The sequence below is a fragment of the Protopterus annectens genome, chromosome 8.part1 (genome assembly GCF_019279795.1).
Source record: "Protopterus annectens isolate FY-2018-M chromosome 8.part1, PAN1.0, whole genome shotgun sequence".
In the NCBI taxonomy this organism is placed as follows: domain Eukaryota; kingdom Metazoa; phylum Chordata; order Ceratodontiformes; family Protopteridae; genus Protopterus; species Protopterus annectens.
Window position 1 is genome coordinate 405246704 of NC_056742.1, and position 17617 is coordinate 405264320.

The window sequence follows — 17617 nt, forward strand, 5'->3', positions numbered from 1 at the left end:
AAGCCAGGACATCCCCAGCACCTGCCCCCCCTCCCCTCATCACCAGAGAGGAGGTTATTAATGCCCTCACAAAGGCAAAAAATACAGCCTCCATGAGACCTGACAACATCCCTGGCTGTGTCCTACATAAACTCAGGCAAGAGCTCTCAGCACCACTAGGCGCCCTATTCAATCAAAGCCTGTACACTAGCTTCATCCCAGCAGAATGGAGGACAGCCACTGTCATCCCTCTGCGCAAAGGTGGAGCGTCCACCGACCCAGGCAATTCTAGGCCCATCAGCCTAACTAGCCTGATCTGCAAGGCCATGGAACACATTATAATGGACCTTATAAACAAGGACATTGGCAACATCCAAATGCTTGATCCCACACAGTCTGGTTTTGTCAAAGGGAGATCATGCCTGTTAAACTTGGTTGCCTTTCAAAGTCATGGACGAGGGCAAGACAGTGCACACCGCTTACCTTGACCTAGCCAAAGCCTTTGGCACTATTCCCCACTCGGGCATAATATATAAGCTCTCCCAGCTAGGCATGAACCCATATGTTACCAGATGGTTAGCTAACTGGCTCACTGATAGAACTCAATCAGTCAAAATAGAGGAAGCCACCTCTAGTAGTAGACCCGTAACAAGCGGCATACCCCAAGGATCAGTCTTGGGGCCTCTACTGTTTAGGATATACTTTTCTGAGGTGCAAGCCAAAACCAGTAGTCTGTGGCTGACTAAGTTTGCAGATGACTGCAAGCTGGGTACTGTCATAAATTCCCCTTGTGATGTGAACATCCTCCAAGAGGGCCTTAACCAAACTAATGACTGGTGCCAGAAACATGACCTCAAACTGAATGCCAAGAAATGCATCATTATCCCCTTTGGGGAAAATGGTGTCCCCACTAATTATCACATTAATAACAATTTACTAAGCATGCAATCAGCCATGAGGGACTTGGGTACATAGGCTGACAGCAACCTGACTTTTGACCACCATGTTGCCTCCGTTGTACAGATGGCTTTCTACATGGCCCACCTCATAAGTAAGGGTAGTTCATCCAGAAACAAGGAGGTTATAACATCCCTGAACTCCTCTCTTATCAGACCCATTATCGAGTACAATGCCCCCTTCTGTATGTACCTTGCCAAGCACATGCAGCAGTTGGAGAGACCAAAGAGGTTCCTGACCAGGAAAATCCAGGGTCTCAGACACCTATCCTATACAGATAGGCTAAAAGCCCTGTCTCTCTACTCAGTCTCAAACAGACTGCTCAGAGGTGACCTGTGTCTAGCATACAAGGCCATCTCAGACTCAGCCTTGATGGAGTTGCTGCATATCTGTAATTCAAACTCCACTCGCGCAACCCACATCCAAGGTCTCAACCTGGTCTGTGACATTAATAGTACTTGTTGGCGGGATAGATTTGTGTCCCAACGACTCCCCATCTATGGAATAGACTTCATCTCCATATCAAGCAGAGTACCTCACTAGCCTTTTTTAAGAGGAACCTGGATGACTGGCTGGGAACCAGAAAATATACCCCTGTGATCCCACCTGTGCCCCTGCTGGACAGGGAAAACAGGTGCTGACTTTGTGGGAACATGGGTGAAATTTTTGGCTAGGCTTATAAGGGCCTATGAGATTATTCAAAAGAGATTTTTATGTACTTTTTTTTTTTTTGAGATCTTTCCTTTTCTATCTTCATGAGTCTTCTACGGAATTTTTATTTATTTTATTTTTTTAGATCTTTCCTTTTCTATATTTTCATGAGTCTTCTACGGATTTTTTTTTTTTTTTTTTTTTTTTTTGCGATCTTTCCTTTTCTATCTTCATGAGTCTTCTAAGGAAAATAAATCTCTGTTGTGGCCTATTAAGCTGAGACAACCGGAGGTCTTTTCAAAATTGTGCTACGTCCTAGGTCAGACATACACTTCAAATGAAAATCTTTGTGTGCTTTCTGTCAACATCAAGGATATATATTAACAAGTTTAAAAGAAATACGTACCCCACCACCACCACCACCACTAAGAATGTCATAATAAATACAGAATAAAATGGGGGGGGATAAAACTTAAAAAGAATTGTCAGAAAAGGTTTATGTGCCCATGAACACGTACACCATAGATGTTCACTGTAAAGCTGAAAATATAATAATGACCATGCAAACAAGTGATAGATAATCCCATAAATTAATATCTGTCGCAACAGCTCTTCTTTAATAATATCTTACATTTTCTTTAAAACAAAACTTTGTGATTAATAGGAGTATATCTGTCCATGACTTAACTGCCCACAGTTTATAGTCTAAGTGTAAAAAAAAATCTGTGAAGAGGGAAAGTTCTTAATAGAGGAGAATGTTACAGCAAATTCAGAATTACTGCCAAGATGCAGATTTTCTCCAGAAGCTGTAAGTGCAGCGTCCAAAATGATGACTTTGTATTGCTTCAATTAGACAGGAAACTTTCTTCTGATCACATCATCTTATATTTGCTTGTAAATGCTGTGGGCGTTGTTAATATTGCACACTTAACCAAAAAACACCAGGCGCACCTAATGTTTGGCGTAGGTATAGAACTGCAAAGCTTCCTGGTTAGAGGTAAAAAAAAAAAATTATTTTAATTTAAAAAAAAAAAATCAAACATAGGTTAAGAGCTTTCTTTTTCTACTTGATTAGGACTTTAGCAGAACCAAAATGAGCAAGTCAAAGCCACTCTGTTGATTATCAAGAGTAAATCACACAATCTTACAACAATTCACAGCTTCTTAAAGTGAACCTGTCACAATTCTATACATTCACATAAGTGAAATACTATAAAAGTAACTAACAAACTAAGAAACATTCAAAAAAATAAGAAAAAAAATTGTCAATTTTTAAAACATTCTGTACAAATCATGTTGAAACATATAAAAAATGTAACATATGAAAAATAAGGACAGTTATAATGTTGAATATCACGTCAGTGGCGTATGGGTAGTGTCAGATATGAAATGACATCTCATGTTCTGAGTCACATTTTTTGGGCAAATTAATTTAAGACGAATACAATCATCTGCACCTCTGAGCCAGAAAAGTGATATTGTAGAATGATAGTGTTAAGAAACTGTCACTGTTTGTACTGTGAGACTATAGGTTTTCAAACTACACAAGTCCTTGCAGGGCGTTATCAGAAGCAAAGGCGTTGGCTGTTCTATCTGCTAGGACATAGAAAATGAGCAAGTACAACGAGATACCTGCTTCGCTTTTACAGAGCAACTTTGCAATGCTCAAGGCCAGGCAACTCTACAACTCAGAATGGATTAAATAACAAAGTTCTGAGGGAATTATGCAAATTTAACACACACACACACACACACACACACACACACACACACATATATATATATATATATATATATATATATATACACACACACACACACATATATATATATATATATATATATATATATATATATATATATACACACACACACACACACACACACACACACACACACATATATATATATATATATATATATATATATATATATATATATATACACACACACACACACACACACACACACACACACACACACACACACACACACACACACACCAATAGTGGTCTACTGTTTGGGTGAGCTATGCTAAGCCCAAGTTATTCCTGCAATGACATCTCTTCTCCTGAATTACCAACACAGTTGTAACACGTTTATATAAATGGGGCACTCTGGATTATCATAAACTGGCCTTATAATGACTTGTATAGTTTCATTCTGGTATCGATTGATACCAAGGCTCAGGAATGCAAAGAGGTAATTTGGGTGGTAATTTGCTTTCACCACAGTGTTTCAATGAATCAAAAAGTGGCAGGAAACGTACCATTTCAAAACAAAAACTGCATTTTTGAGAAGGACTAATATACCTTTCTTGGCCTTGTTCTCCGTTATATCCATAAAACCCATGACTGAAGATATCTACATGAGTTCCTACCCTACCCTATCCAACAACAGGAGCTTTGAGGAGCAGTTGAAAAGTGCATTGTATGGAACCCAGCTGCAGCCCATCCACTGCTAAGAACACTGCTACAGCCCATCCACTGCCGAGAACCCAGCTACAGCTCATCCACTGCACAGAACCCTGCTACAGCCCATCCACTGCTGAGAACCCTGCTACAGCCCATCCACTGCCGAGAACCCTGCTACAGCCCATCCACTGCTGAGAACCCTGCTACAGCCCATCCACTGCTGAGAACTCAGTTACAGCCCATCCACTGCAGAGAACTCTTCTACAGCCCATCCACTGCCGAGAACCCTACTACAGCCCATCCACTGCCAAAAACCCTGCTACTACCTATCCACTGCCAAGAACCCTGCTACAGCCCATCCACTGCCGAGAACCCAGCTACAGCCCATCCACTGCCGAGAACCCTGCTACAGCCCATCCACTGCCGAGAACCCTACTACAGGCCATCCACTTCCAAGAACCCTGCTACTACCCATCCACTGCCGAGAACCCTGCTACAGCCCATCCACTGCCGAGAACTCTGCTGCAGCCCATCCACTGCCGAGAACCCTGCTACAGCCCATGCTGGAGATATAAGTGCCACAAAGGTAATCCCACTTAAGTGCATTGCAAGAAAGCCATGTCTGAAGAAAACATGCATTTGGCCACTTATTAAATGTCTGTTGAGAGCAGCATATCTTGTATCATCAGTGATCAGTGGACATCAGTGGTCTGTACTAAAGGTGGACATCAATGCAGAGAAGGAATGGAGGATTTTGCATCACCTGGCTTATGTTAGTGTCAGCCCTGATAGCTGTTAAAGCTGGAGTTGTGAAAACATGACTGCAAACTGTTATGCAGAACTGGGTAAAGTCTGAATATCCAGTGAACATAATATATTAGCAAGGCTCTGGTGAGCTCAGTAGTGGTATACCTTCAATTTAAAGGCTTTTCAGCAAGACCGGAAAAGGAGGCCACTGATACTGATAAAGCATTAGCAGTGAAAAGGAGGGAGAGAATCTTGTCAAAGTGTTTGCAGTAGCCTACAACAGGCTATAAAATAGAAAGAGGCATCTGTCAAAGACATGGATGGAGGGAGTGACATTGTTGACTGATGTCTTGGCCAGTAGCACTTATTGCCTGAAAAAGAAGGCTGAACAAAGCTTCTGCATAGTGAATATATCCTGTTAAAATCTTTTTTTAAAGCTGAAGAACATTTGAATAGCTTTATAGCCTAGGAAGTAAAATGTTGAAAGGAGTCAATAATTAAGAAGGCCCGGAGTGACCCTGCAAAGAAGTGAGAATTTTAGGAGGCTGCTTGTTAATGTATGGATAATCATTTATCAGCACTTCAATGAATCAGATAATTGGAATGATTAAGGTTTTGGCATCCCTCATTCATTAAAGTCACAGTCCTGCCATAAATAGTAAATATATACATTATGTTCATCAGTAGGAATGATAGTTTCTTTTCTGTAGCTGCAGGGATAGAAATGTGTCACTGACAAAATATGCATATAATAAACCTAATAAAAGCAGATGGAAGATAATGAGCTTTGGTGTGAAACTGCAATAACGCAACTATAGAGTACATACAGTTATTAACTTTACCTCATGGTGGGGAAAACTGGATGAATAAAGGGTTTCTACATTGTGTGAGGTCACCAAAAGTAGCAGGATTCCCCATAGATAAGGGATTCTAAGTGTGATACTTGCTGAGATCTTTCTCAACTTCTTGCACTGCAAAGTGCAGTTCTGTCAAGCAAAGGTGCAGCCAGGCATACTCCTTGTACTGTACAAAGAACATTTTTTTTCTCAGCATCATATCAGCATGGCTTTTTTCAGGTCATATTACATCTACAACTGTCTAACTGAATGCCTTTAACAACAGACACAATATTGCCAATCTAAAAACAATATTTTTAATAGTGCTGGGAAGGAACACCACTTTGAGAGGTGTCCATTTATAAGTGATAGGTGTCCAGGTGGGAATAGCACTAACACCTTGTGAGTACAAAATGGTATATGCTTGCTACACCCCTGGTGTCAAGGTTTCACAGAGGCAGTACATTTCCTATTTTGCTTTAATACATTTAATCAATAAATCACTTCAGGGATAGTATCACTCTAGAAAAATATTCCACCTTGAAATGTACAAGGGATATCCCATGGATTTTTGTTCTGCATGTATGGTCCTTACTCCAATCGTGACTCTTTACTGGACTTTTATAGGTTAATTAAGAAACTGGTCATTTGTAGTAAAATATATATCATTTTAAAGTCATGAATTTGACTTGGGCTGTTGTTAACAAATAACAGCCAAGATGAAAGATTTTCCTGACCAGTCAGAATGCAGTACTCTTTCCACTTATTGTATAAAATGTTTTACTCTAACAGATGCGACTTGTAGTTTGTTACTCCCTTCTGGACATTATTCAGACACACTGTTATACTCTGGCATAGTGGCTTACGAGCCCAGTGGAATTTATGTGTAATGGGAACATACAGGAAATGTTAACCTGCTTTAAAGTGCAATGCAAACTCTCTAACACTTCTGGATCAGAGGTGTACAGCTGCAGCAAATCTGTGACCTTTTCACCTTCATTTTCTGTTTTTTTTTTTTTTCTCTCATGTCTTCCTGGCAGAAGTGCATGGCAATGTCAGTGTTCCATGGCTGTAGTACGCTGTACTTCCTGTAGCCACATTCCATCTTTTCTTCTTTCCGGGCCTCTCCCTTCCTGTATTTCCATGATTTCCCCATACAGTGACAGCCGTAGTGGCCCTGACTCACACTATGGGAGAGGAAATGGAGCCCAGGAATCACTGATCATCTCTCTCCCCTCCCAAACCCCACTGACAGATCAGCAGTATGACAGGATGGAAAGTACAATATCACACGCTTGTGTATCATTTGTTTTCTAAAGCTATACAGTTCATAATTAACAAAACACCAGTAACAGCACTTTTTGCATCACCTTTTATTCTGTAAAAAGCCAAATTTCCTACACCAGAAAGCAATTTTTGTCATGTTTTCTTTTCTTTTCAGTACTTTTATACAACAATTCTTGACAGAACTCATGTATTAGTTTTACTAATGGTATGGTCCCACTAGGTCTACGGCCTGTTTTTTGGGAGACTGTGGTGGAATTACACAGTTTTCTGCTGCTTTAATACACCTGATGTTTGTGTTAAGATGGACACACACACTAGCACTGGATCCAGCTTGGAAGCTATTTACCACACAAACCAGCAATGAACAGCTACTTCAATCACCTTGACAATATGTGTTTTAACCTGAGAAGCTTGTTGCCCTGCGTGTAGACCAGTACTTTTACTTAATGGATCACGTGACCCCAAGTTCAGGTGTCAGTTTCCTCTACATACATTACAGATTCGGCCAGCAATGGAGGACAACTGAGCATCAAGCAAAATGCTCTGCCAGGGATGTAGCCAGATATGTCTATTTATACTCAAACCCCATATTGTCGCCCCTCCCCCATCTGTATAACATTTAAAAAATGTACACATATCTTTAGAGCTGTATATGTCTCCAAATGCTGTGTCTTTATATTTAAGACATGCAAACATCATTCATCTTTTACCACTAAAACTATAAATGTCTATTTCAGGGGGAGTATTGTCATGTGTAAGTATATTATTTATACATATTTTTGTTGTTGTCATTGTTGTTCCCAATTCCCTTGTGACTATCAAGCCTTCATTTTACTTACCTGTCCAATAGGCCCATTCACTTCCCTGGGAGGAAACAGCTCTGTGGTGAATTCCTTCCTCATAGGTGAGGGGTGGGCTGAGGACGTAGTTCTGTCATCCATTCCTTTATGGAGTCGGGGGTTTGCTGTTAAACTCAAAAGAGTTCTCATGTATGCAGACAGTCATATGTTCAAGGTTCAGTGTGTATCTGGCCTCAGAGAGGGCATGTCACTTGCTTTCATGAGTGATATAATTCATCAAATGGCCCCATTCTCCTATAACAGACATTCTCATGTGTGCTCCAGACTACATCAGGGGTCCTAACAAGGGAAAGGTGATACAGACATATTCCCCTCCCCCTCCCCTGTGAAACAGGTTGGTGTGCATTGTCTTATTAGCCCTCTACCTTTCCTTATAGGACAAGGGCCACTAGTCAAACCTCATTTGTCTGGTTAGTAGACAGAGCTTTCGTCCTATACTCCAGCACAACTGGCTAGTTTATGCATTTTTAGGTGATTGAATTTCTGGGGGGTAGTAATGTTTCTGGGACTACTTAAAAAACAAAGGACTCTGCTTATTACATCTGGTATGCCTGACTGGATTTTTGGGTTCTGCAACTCAAGGGTAGATGTCAGGTCATAGTGGGGCACTCACTATTAATCTGCTAGCAGTGAACAGCATGCCATGCAATAAATGTGCAACACAGAGGTAGAAATGCAACAAATACCTTTTAAGATAGTATATGCATAGCTGCATAGGTCATTAATATGACATGGCTAGGAACTAGCAGCCCAGCTAGCCACTGGGAGCACTAGCTCAAGCCTAGCAGGTGGGGGGGGGGTGTTAGAGAAAGCAATGTCAGATAGATTAGATAATCAAAGATAGGGTTACCAAGAGAGGGGACCCTATGTGGTCTGGTGTAGCTCCCTGCAACAAAGATAAGGCAAATGAGGAGATCTTATTCTTTCATAGAAGACCACCCATCTCAGACCATGGAAAATCAATTTTTAAAATGTTGATCCACAAGGAGATAATACAACTCATGGAGACAAAAGTATGGACAGCGCACAGGTAGAAAGTGCAAGGTGATCTGACTAGTGGAAAGAAGAGACTTCCGAGCAAAAGTTATGTCCATGGGAGTTTTGTCACCGGTAAAAATTAAAAAAAGATGACTCTGGGGTGGCAGGTGCATCCTCAGAAGAGAGTGAAGGTAACCAGTGGGATACCAGAAAGATCCATGCTAAAACCACTGCTATGTGGGATATACTTTTCTGATCTCCAAATCAAGAACAGGGAACTCTGGTTAAACAATTTTGTAAATATTTGTAAACTGGGTGTTATACTCAAATCCTTTTCTGATATGTAGAAGTTACAAAGCAAACTTACTCATGCTAATATCTGGTGCTCTGAAAGCAAGTTGAAACTGCATACTAAAAATGCATCACTGCATTTGTAAAAACCTCACTCCAAAATGAAGATGTTGTGAGAAACCTTGGAACATGAGTTGGTAATTCCCTTTCCTTTTATCATCATGTTACAATAGTGGTCGTGAAATCCTTCTATCCAGTACAGCTAATTGTAAACAGTATTTCCTCTAGCTCCAAATAAGTCCTTATCCCTCTATATTCTACAGTGATAAGGCCCATCATCAGATACAATGCCCTTCCTTCGCTGTATCTTACTAAACATATCAAGCAGTTAGAGAGACGCTTTGAAGGATCCTGACAAAAAGACCATGGGCCTAAAGGACCTGAGCTACTAAGAGAGACTGGAGGCCTTACATACATACATACAAATGTTTCAGGTAAGTAAGGGTAATAATAGCCTTCTAGCCTGCCAATATACCAAAAACACTTACTTCCTAATAAGTGTCCAAGTTGTTCTTAAAAATATCTAAAATATTGCTTGCTTTAATGTAATTTGGTAGTTTAGTCCATGCATCAGCTACTGTGTCAGAGAACCAGTTAGTGCAACTCTCATTTTTATATAATTTTATATGTAGGTTGTCTGATGATGATTATTCACAACTACTTTTTGATAAGACCAAGCATTTCAAGAGGTAGTAATCTCTTTATGTCCTATATACCTAAATAAGGTCTCCTCTTAAATGTCTATGAAACACTGTACAAATTTAAATAATTTACTCTTTCATAATAATGTTAAATGTCCACATCCATGGAAGTCCTTGATATATTTCCACTGTATACTTTACAATGTACTCATGCTTGTTTTCTTATAAGGTTTCCATATTGTTATTCCATTCTCAAGTTTGGGTCTAATGTTACTAACAAACAATGATTTCATCATTTCTGATTTCCTAGACTTTATACATTTCTATACAACATATAGTACTATAACAATCAGTAACTAATTGATTGATATGATTAGGAAAAACAAAAACTGGATCTCCCCATATACCCAGGTCCTTAAATAAATCTACAGTTTCAATCACTGTATACTGTATTAAATATTCACCTTTCAGTCTATGTCTCCCAAGTCTCATATACTTGTTTTTTGTGTATTTATTATATTATTTTCCTGTGCCCAAATGGTTAATTTAATCAAATTCTTTCACAGACATGTTATATCTTGTCCTTTAGTTCTGTGCCCTACAGACATCTTAGGGGTGATCTGTGCCTTGTCTTCTAGGTGGATTCGGCAGTCCAAGACCTCTTATTTCTCCACATCTCAAACAGTCCAGCAAACTCCAGAACCAGAGATCTGAACCTACATCAGCATATAAGCAAATTATGATGGAGAAACAGGTTTGTCGACAACCCCTTCCCTATAACAAACTTCCTCTGCAGATCAAGCTATGTGACACATTATCTTCCTTTAAAAAGGAATTAAATAATTGGATGGGTATTCATATTCAGAAATTTACTCCTGGTATGACTGGTTTATTGTGCCTTAAAAGAGGAGGTAAAGTCCAAGAGTTGGTATTGTCAAGGTGTAAATGGCCACATGACCCAGTTGCCTTGTACATTTTATGATTCTATAAACAAAGGAAAATGGTGTTAACACAAAGAACTAGAAAAAATGGGATACAGAATTTCCAGTGTATTAAGGAGTCTTGGCAGGAATATGTCCAGATTGGGCAACAAACATATGGGGATATTTCAACTGGGTCATTTTACCAAGGATGTATAAATAAGGAAACAAATATGTACAATATGATGAAAACTGTAGGCACAAATGACATGTATTAATTGACAGGTCATGAGCTTGGTTGGATAAACCCTGGTATTCCTGACTGACGGGGGTGAGGTGCTTATGCAACTAATTGTGAGAGTTCTTGATGTGGTAGTAATCAGTCAGGGGGAGATGTTGACAGTTAAGAGGGTACACAGGGAGCTGGTTTAGTGAAGGTAGATGAGTAGATGAATCACTGTTTTGGGCATCATTATGGATAACATACTTGAGTGAGTTATAAGTTTAAAATAACCTTCATTGTCTATGAAAAATAGAATCCTTCAGTTATGGTATACTTTAAACATACCTAAGTGTCAGTCCTTTCAGGAAGTGACAGGCAGAACCCCAAGTGTTATCCTCAGCAAAAAACGGGAAGTTTCATTTCCAGGCAGTGTAGGTACTCAGGTAGGGTATCAGCAGCAATACTGCAGCAAAGGTTTACAGTACACTTGTTTCTATCAAACTTAAAAGAACAAGGATGAACACAAAGAACACAACTTAGAATCTTCTACGGAGAGGCCAGACAATCTGGAATCTTCTACAGACAGACCACAGGTAGTATAGACCAGACATAAGAAGGTGATGCAAGTAGGTCACTTGGTCAATTCATTCAACAAGCCTCCAAGGAAAAAAAGCTTCCCAGGTTGGATTAACATTAACAAAAAAAAAAGTCAGGGTAATTTTGTCTGGTTCATCTCTTGTCATAACCGGGGGGGGGGGGGGGGCAGTTGATAGCATTGCTAAAAGAGATTAATCATTGCTTTATGCCTAGTTTAAGAAGTAATACAAAATGTGCAAATTAAATTTGAAAGGGTATTGATAGCAGAAACTGACCCAGAGCCAGCTTTTACACTATTTCATATTCATACTCAGGGTCAGGGTTTGCTAGAGATGAATTCAGAAAGACAATATGAATGGATAAATGACCATGGGATATGCAGTAGCATTTGTATGGCCTGAACAAATTAGTACATTCTTACATTAGGTTGCTCTCCAGGTAGTGAACTAAAGGCATGATTCATTACCTGGAAGATTTTTTTCTTTGAAGCACTAAAGAAAAATATTAAGGTAGGTCAAAATACAAGATTTTAGTGAAGTCTGTACTGATTTAGGGGTTCCATTAGCCTAACAGAAGACAGAGGGTCTTATCACTGAACTGAGAGGAGGCAATAAATGCAGTCAAGGCAACAAAAGCATCAATGTCCATGGCTGGGTATTGAACTTTCAACGTACTGCAGTAATAGTAGGAAGATCATTTTTAAGGAGGCTGGTAGTGAAATAGGCTGGGTAAGTAAAACACCACTGGATTTATGTAACTGATGATGCAATGAAGGGGTTCCTGTGTAAAACCAACAAAATAGCAATCCATCAATCAGGTGCTGGCATGAGAGGGATATTTATATGGAGATATGGCTTGAAGGTTTGGTTTAAGGTTTATGTTAAGAAGCAGTAGTTTACAGGGGAATGGCCAAATGATGACAAGCAGGAATTCCTGTTGAGAGAATTATGGCATGCCATTACGGTACAACACAAGAGCGAACAGAATTCATACAAACACACACTGCAGCAGTTACTTTGTTAGGCTTGGCCAAAAGGATGGAATAAAACTAAAGCATTTCAGGTAAAAAAAAATCTGCAAGGATGTGGGAGTCCTGTAGTTCCAATGATATTTAATGTTATCACTGCTTCCAGGCAGACCAACACACAAACGTCCAGAAACACCCAGTATTGATACAATTGTGGTTTAATTAAGCAAAAAACAGTACATTCACTTTTCGTTCTCCTTACAATACAAAGAACTTCTTCAGATAAAAGTGTTAAATAATCCATAAAGTTTAAATCCATTTCAAAAAAACGTGATTTATGAATCCAAGCCCATTGGGCACTTAATTATCAGATTAAAATTCTTTAATTAATTTGCTACTTAACTCTTCGAGATCTTGTTAGCAACAACTTGCCCAAATTCGTATAATACCCCATGTCTATATTTATCCCCACATGGAGTATATGAAATATATGATATAATGCAAAAAATATGTAATATAAAAAAGTAAAAATGCTAAAGACAATATGTTTACATAAAAACTTCATTCAACTATCATGTTTTAATAGATCATATTTTAATTCTATATTCAATGCTCTATTTGAAAATTCTATGATACCCTATAACATATGCACAAATCAATAACATTCCATAAACTCATAAATTATATCTATATATACAATATTTTCCCAAAAATAAAAAGCATTGAAACAAATTTAATATTTCATTTAAAAAAAGCTATTAAAATTACTGTTAAAAGGAATACTATGTTACTCATTCTACGTTTAAACTGTATTAGTTTATTTAATCAACAATCTGCTGGTATTTTGCTCAATAAATTTCTTAATCAGCGTGTTAAATTCCTCAGTTTTAAAATACAGGCCAAAGAAGATATCTCATTTATACCTGGAAAATGGGCAGTGTCTAACCTTAATTGCCACAGTAATTCCAGTCTTTCTAATTTCAACGTAGGTGGTCCTCCTCTCACATCATAGGGAATGTAATCAATGACCCTAAAAACAAATTTATGGCCTACCTGTTCATTTATGTGTCTGGCCAGAGCGTTTTCTAATTTATTCCTGCTTATACTATATATATGTTCGTAAATCCGTTCCCTTAGCCTTCTGTCGGTTTTACCAACATAGAAGGCCGGACATTCCAAACACTTTGCCAGGTATACTACCTGTTTACTTTGGCAGTCAAACTTATAGTTGGTTGTAAATTTCCTGCCTCTAAGTTCAAAACTTGAACCCACATCTATGTATTTACAGTAGTTACACATTTGACATTTAAACATGCCTTTCCTCACTGAATACAGTTGTTTTTGCCCTTCCAAAATTTGTTTAAGGTTAGCACCCCTCCTAAAAATAAAACCTGGTTGTTTTTCCAGTTTGTCACGTAATAATGTATCCTGCATAATTATGCCCCAATTTTTCTTAGTTAGCATGATTATCTCTGTTGCATTGATACTATATTGGAAAATAAAACTACAAGGATTGTACTCTCTCGTCCTCACTGGTATAATATCCTGAACCATACTTTCCCCTGTCAAGAGTGGAAGATAAATTCCTGCATCCCTTTTACTTTGTACTTCCTCTACTAAATCCTGCAATAGGGATGTGGGATGACCCCTTTGTAAAAATAACTGGTACAAAAACCCACATTCCCTAACAAACTCATCCAGCCTAGAGGTCATTCTGGCTGCTCTTACTAATTGGCCTTTAACTACCGATCTCTTTTGTGATAACTAATGATTACTTGTGAAATGAAGGAATGTGTTAGAGTATGTAGGCTTACGATAAATTTGTGATGTCAGACAATTGTTAGTTCTTTCTTAAGATGTACGTCCAAAATCTTGTATAATATTTTATTTTTGCCTGCCACTGTGTACCTGATAATAAACACTCTCTTTCCCAATGTGACATGACCAGGTTAGCAAAACTAGCCCCACATGGTGAACCCATGGCCACTCCTACTTTTTGTTGATAATATTTGCTGTTAAAAGTAATAAAATTGTAGGATAGAACTATGTCCAACAAATCTTCCACTAGTCTTAGTTCATCATGTGGGGCTGCCCTATCCCTGAGCAAGGAAAGGGTACGATCCAAACCCTGGCCATGTGGGATAGAAGGGTAAAGGTCCCTAACATCTACAGTCAAAAAATTTATATTTCACATTAAAGGGTATTTTGTTAATACCTGTTAGGAATGACCAAGAATCTTTGCATATTTGTTCTTCCAAAATTACATACTTCTTTAAAATTTCATCCACCACCTTCGTGCAAGCATACGTAATACTATCCCTAGCATCTACTAAGGGACGCATTGGGGGGTCATACAGGCTCTTATGGATTTTCAGGAAGCCAAAAAGGCAAGGTGTTTTTGGTGCTATCATTGATAAGTAATTAAATAAATTCACTTCTATCCTTGCTTCCAGAAACATATCATATAGATGTTCTTATTCTTGCATAAGCCAAGTTTAATTCATTTCTTGACACTTCTACATATGTGTCACTGTTTATCATTTTTTGCATCCTCTCAGAGTAGTCCAAAATATCCATAATCACCAACCCCCTCCCTTATCGGGTTGCATTACTCGTACTGGTGCTTCCCTTAGTAGTTTTAATAAAAATAACTCATTTTTATTAACATTCAATTTATTTATTCTGTGTCCCTTCATGTTTTGTAAACTGTTTCATATATCCAATTCACAAATTTGTTCAAACAAACTCAACACAGGATGTAGTGATGGGTTATATGTACTAGGTATACTGTATGGGCCACTCATTATATTACTGTTACCCATTAATATACGTAAATTTAGTTTTCTTACAAACATTTTTAAATCAATCAGAACGGTCGCTATATCTGCCCATGCTGATGGTACGAAAGTATAACTCTTTGCTAATACTTCTATTAATTCAGGGGCTACATCCAAATTGGAAAAGTTATAAATTTTAAAGTCATTAGTTGAGTTAACAAGTACCTTACAGGTCGGCTGTTCACTGTCCTCATAGTTGTTTACCATCTCGCTTGTCTCCCCTTGTTGTTGTTCCGTTTGTTCTGTTTATTTGATACCTTGTTCCCTCTCCGGGGAGTATGATTCAAAACTCGGTTCTGAAAATTTTCATTGTTTTTCAATTGCTGATTATTGTTGTAGGTATTTTGGTTATTAGCTAACCTCTCACTCCTCCGTTCTGGTTCTCTAATCACCATGTTGTTATTTCTTGTTGGTAACCCTTCTGAAACCTCCCCTTCCACTGGTGGATCTTCCAACCCCTGGTGACGACCTATCAGGTGTTGAGCTTGTGACTGTGGTGGCTTCGGATAAGTTGTTCCCTCCCGATATGCCAGAATATCCCTGTCTAGTTTTCTTATTTTAGTTGACTGTAATTTTTCCAAGTGCAGATCTATACTGGAAAAAATACGATCATGGTCAAAGCGGTAGCATTCAAAGTCTGTACCTGCCTTAATCGAAAGGTCCAAGGCATTAGTTTCTCCTATCAGGCAGTCTATATCCTTCTGATAGTGTTTGCAAAGGAGTTCCAATAACTCCTTGCCATGCTGGTCAAATAACAATAACAGCTTTTTTTTAATGAAATTCTAAATTTGTTTCAATGCTTTTTCTTTTTGGGAAAATATTGTATATATAGATATAATTTATGAGTTTATGGAATGTTATTGATTTGTGCATATGTTATAGGGTATCATAGAATTTTCAAATAGAGCATTGAATATAGAAATAAAATATGATCTATTAAAACATGATAGTTGAATGAAGTTTTTATGTAAACACATAGTTTTTAGCATTTTTACTTTTTTATATTACATATTTTTTGCATTATATCATATATTTCATATACTCCATGTGGGGATAAATATAGACATGGGGTATTATACGAATTTGGGCAGGTTGTTGGGAACAAGATCTTGAAGAGTTAAGTAGCAAATTAATTAAAGAGTTTTAATCTGATAATTAAGCGCCCAATGGGCTTGGATTCATAAATCACATGTTTGTTAAAATGGATTTAAACTTTATGGATTATTTAACACTTTTATCTGAAGAAGTTCTTTGTATTGTAAGGAGAACGAAAAGTGAGTGTACTGTTTTTTGCTTAATTAAACCACAATTGTATCAATACTGGGTGTTTCTGAACCTTTGTGTGTTGTCTGCCTGGAAGCAGTGATTTATCTGGACTTCATTAGTTTGTTTTTGTTTTTGGGTTCCCTAGTTTGTCTTCTGCACTGACATGGCAGAACCAACACTAACTTCCACCCAACACATGTCCTCACAGGATAATACATCAATTCTATCATTAACAGCATTGGCAGACCTGTTGTCTCAGAAGATAGATTCATTATCCCAAAGCTTGGAAGCCATTCCTGGTACACAGGTGCAAAGACAAGGACAAGGCTTACTACCTGCAAGTACAACAGGAACAGTGATTTCGAAAGGAGACCAGGGTTCTACCTTGCCGAGTATTGTTTCACTAAACCAGCAAGTGGTCACACAACAGAGTGGTGCCACGGGGTCATTAAGCACTTCGAGCTGCCCCTTGGGTTTGGTGAACCAGCAACAACCTGTCCATAACCTCTCTGGGCTTACTGGACCTCTGGATGTTAATGCTTGGATGAGCAGACCATTCTTGTTCACTAACGGCGAAGCTGTTAAAACACAGGCGGAACCGGCTGGAGGGAAAATGTGCCTTACTTCTAAACTGCACTTGTTTGACCAAAAATTATTAAAATTACAGAAATTGCAGTTGGAGCAAGCTTACGTCTGTGAATGTATTAAACTTAAAATTGTACCGAAGGGTTTAAGGGTTTGGCAGTACCAAACAGGTTTGCAAGATGGTTTACCTTTCCATCAAGACCTGTTATTGTTATTTGACCAGCATGGCAAGGAGTTATTGGAACTCCTTTGCAAACACTATCAGAAGGATATAGACTGCCTGATAGGAGAAACTAATGTCTTGGACCTTTCGATTAAGGCAGATACATACTACTAAGGGAAGCACCAGTACGGGTAATGCAACCCGATAAGGGAGGGGGGGTTGGTGATTATGGATATTTTGGACTACTCTGAGAGGATGCAAAAAATGATAAACAGTGACATATATGTAGAAGTGTCAAGAAATGAATTAAACTCGGCTTATGCAAGAATAAGAACATTTCTATACGATATGTTTCTGG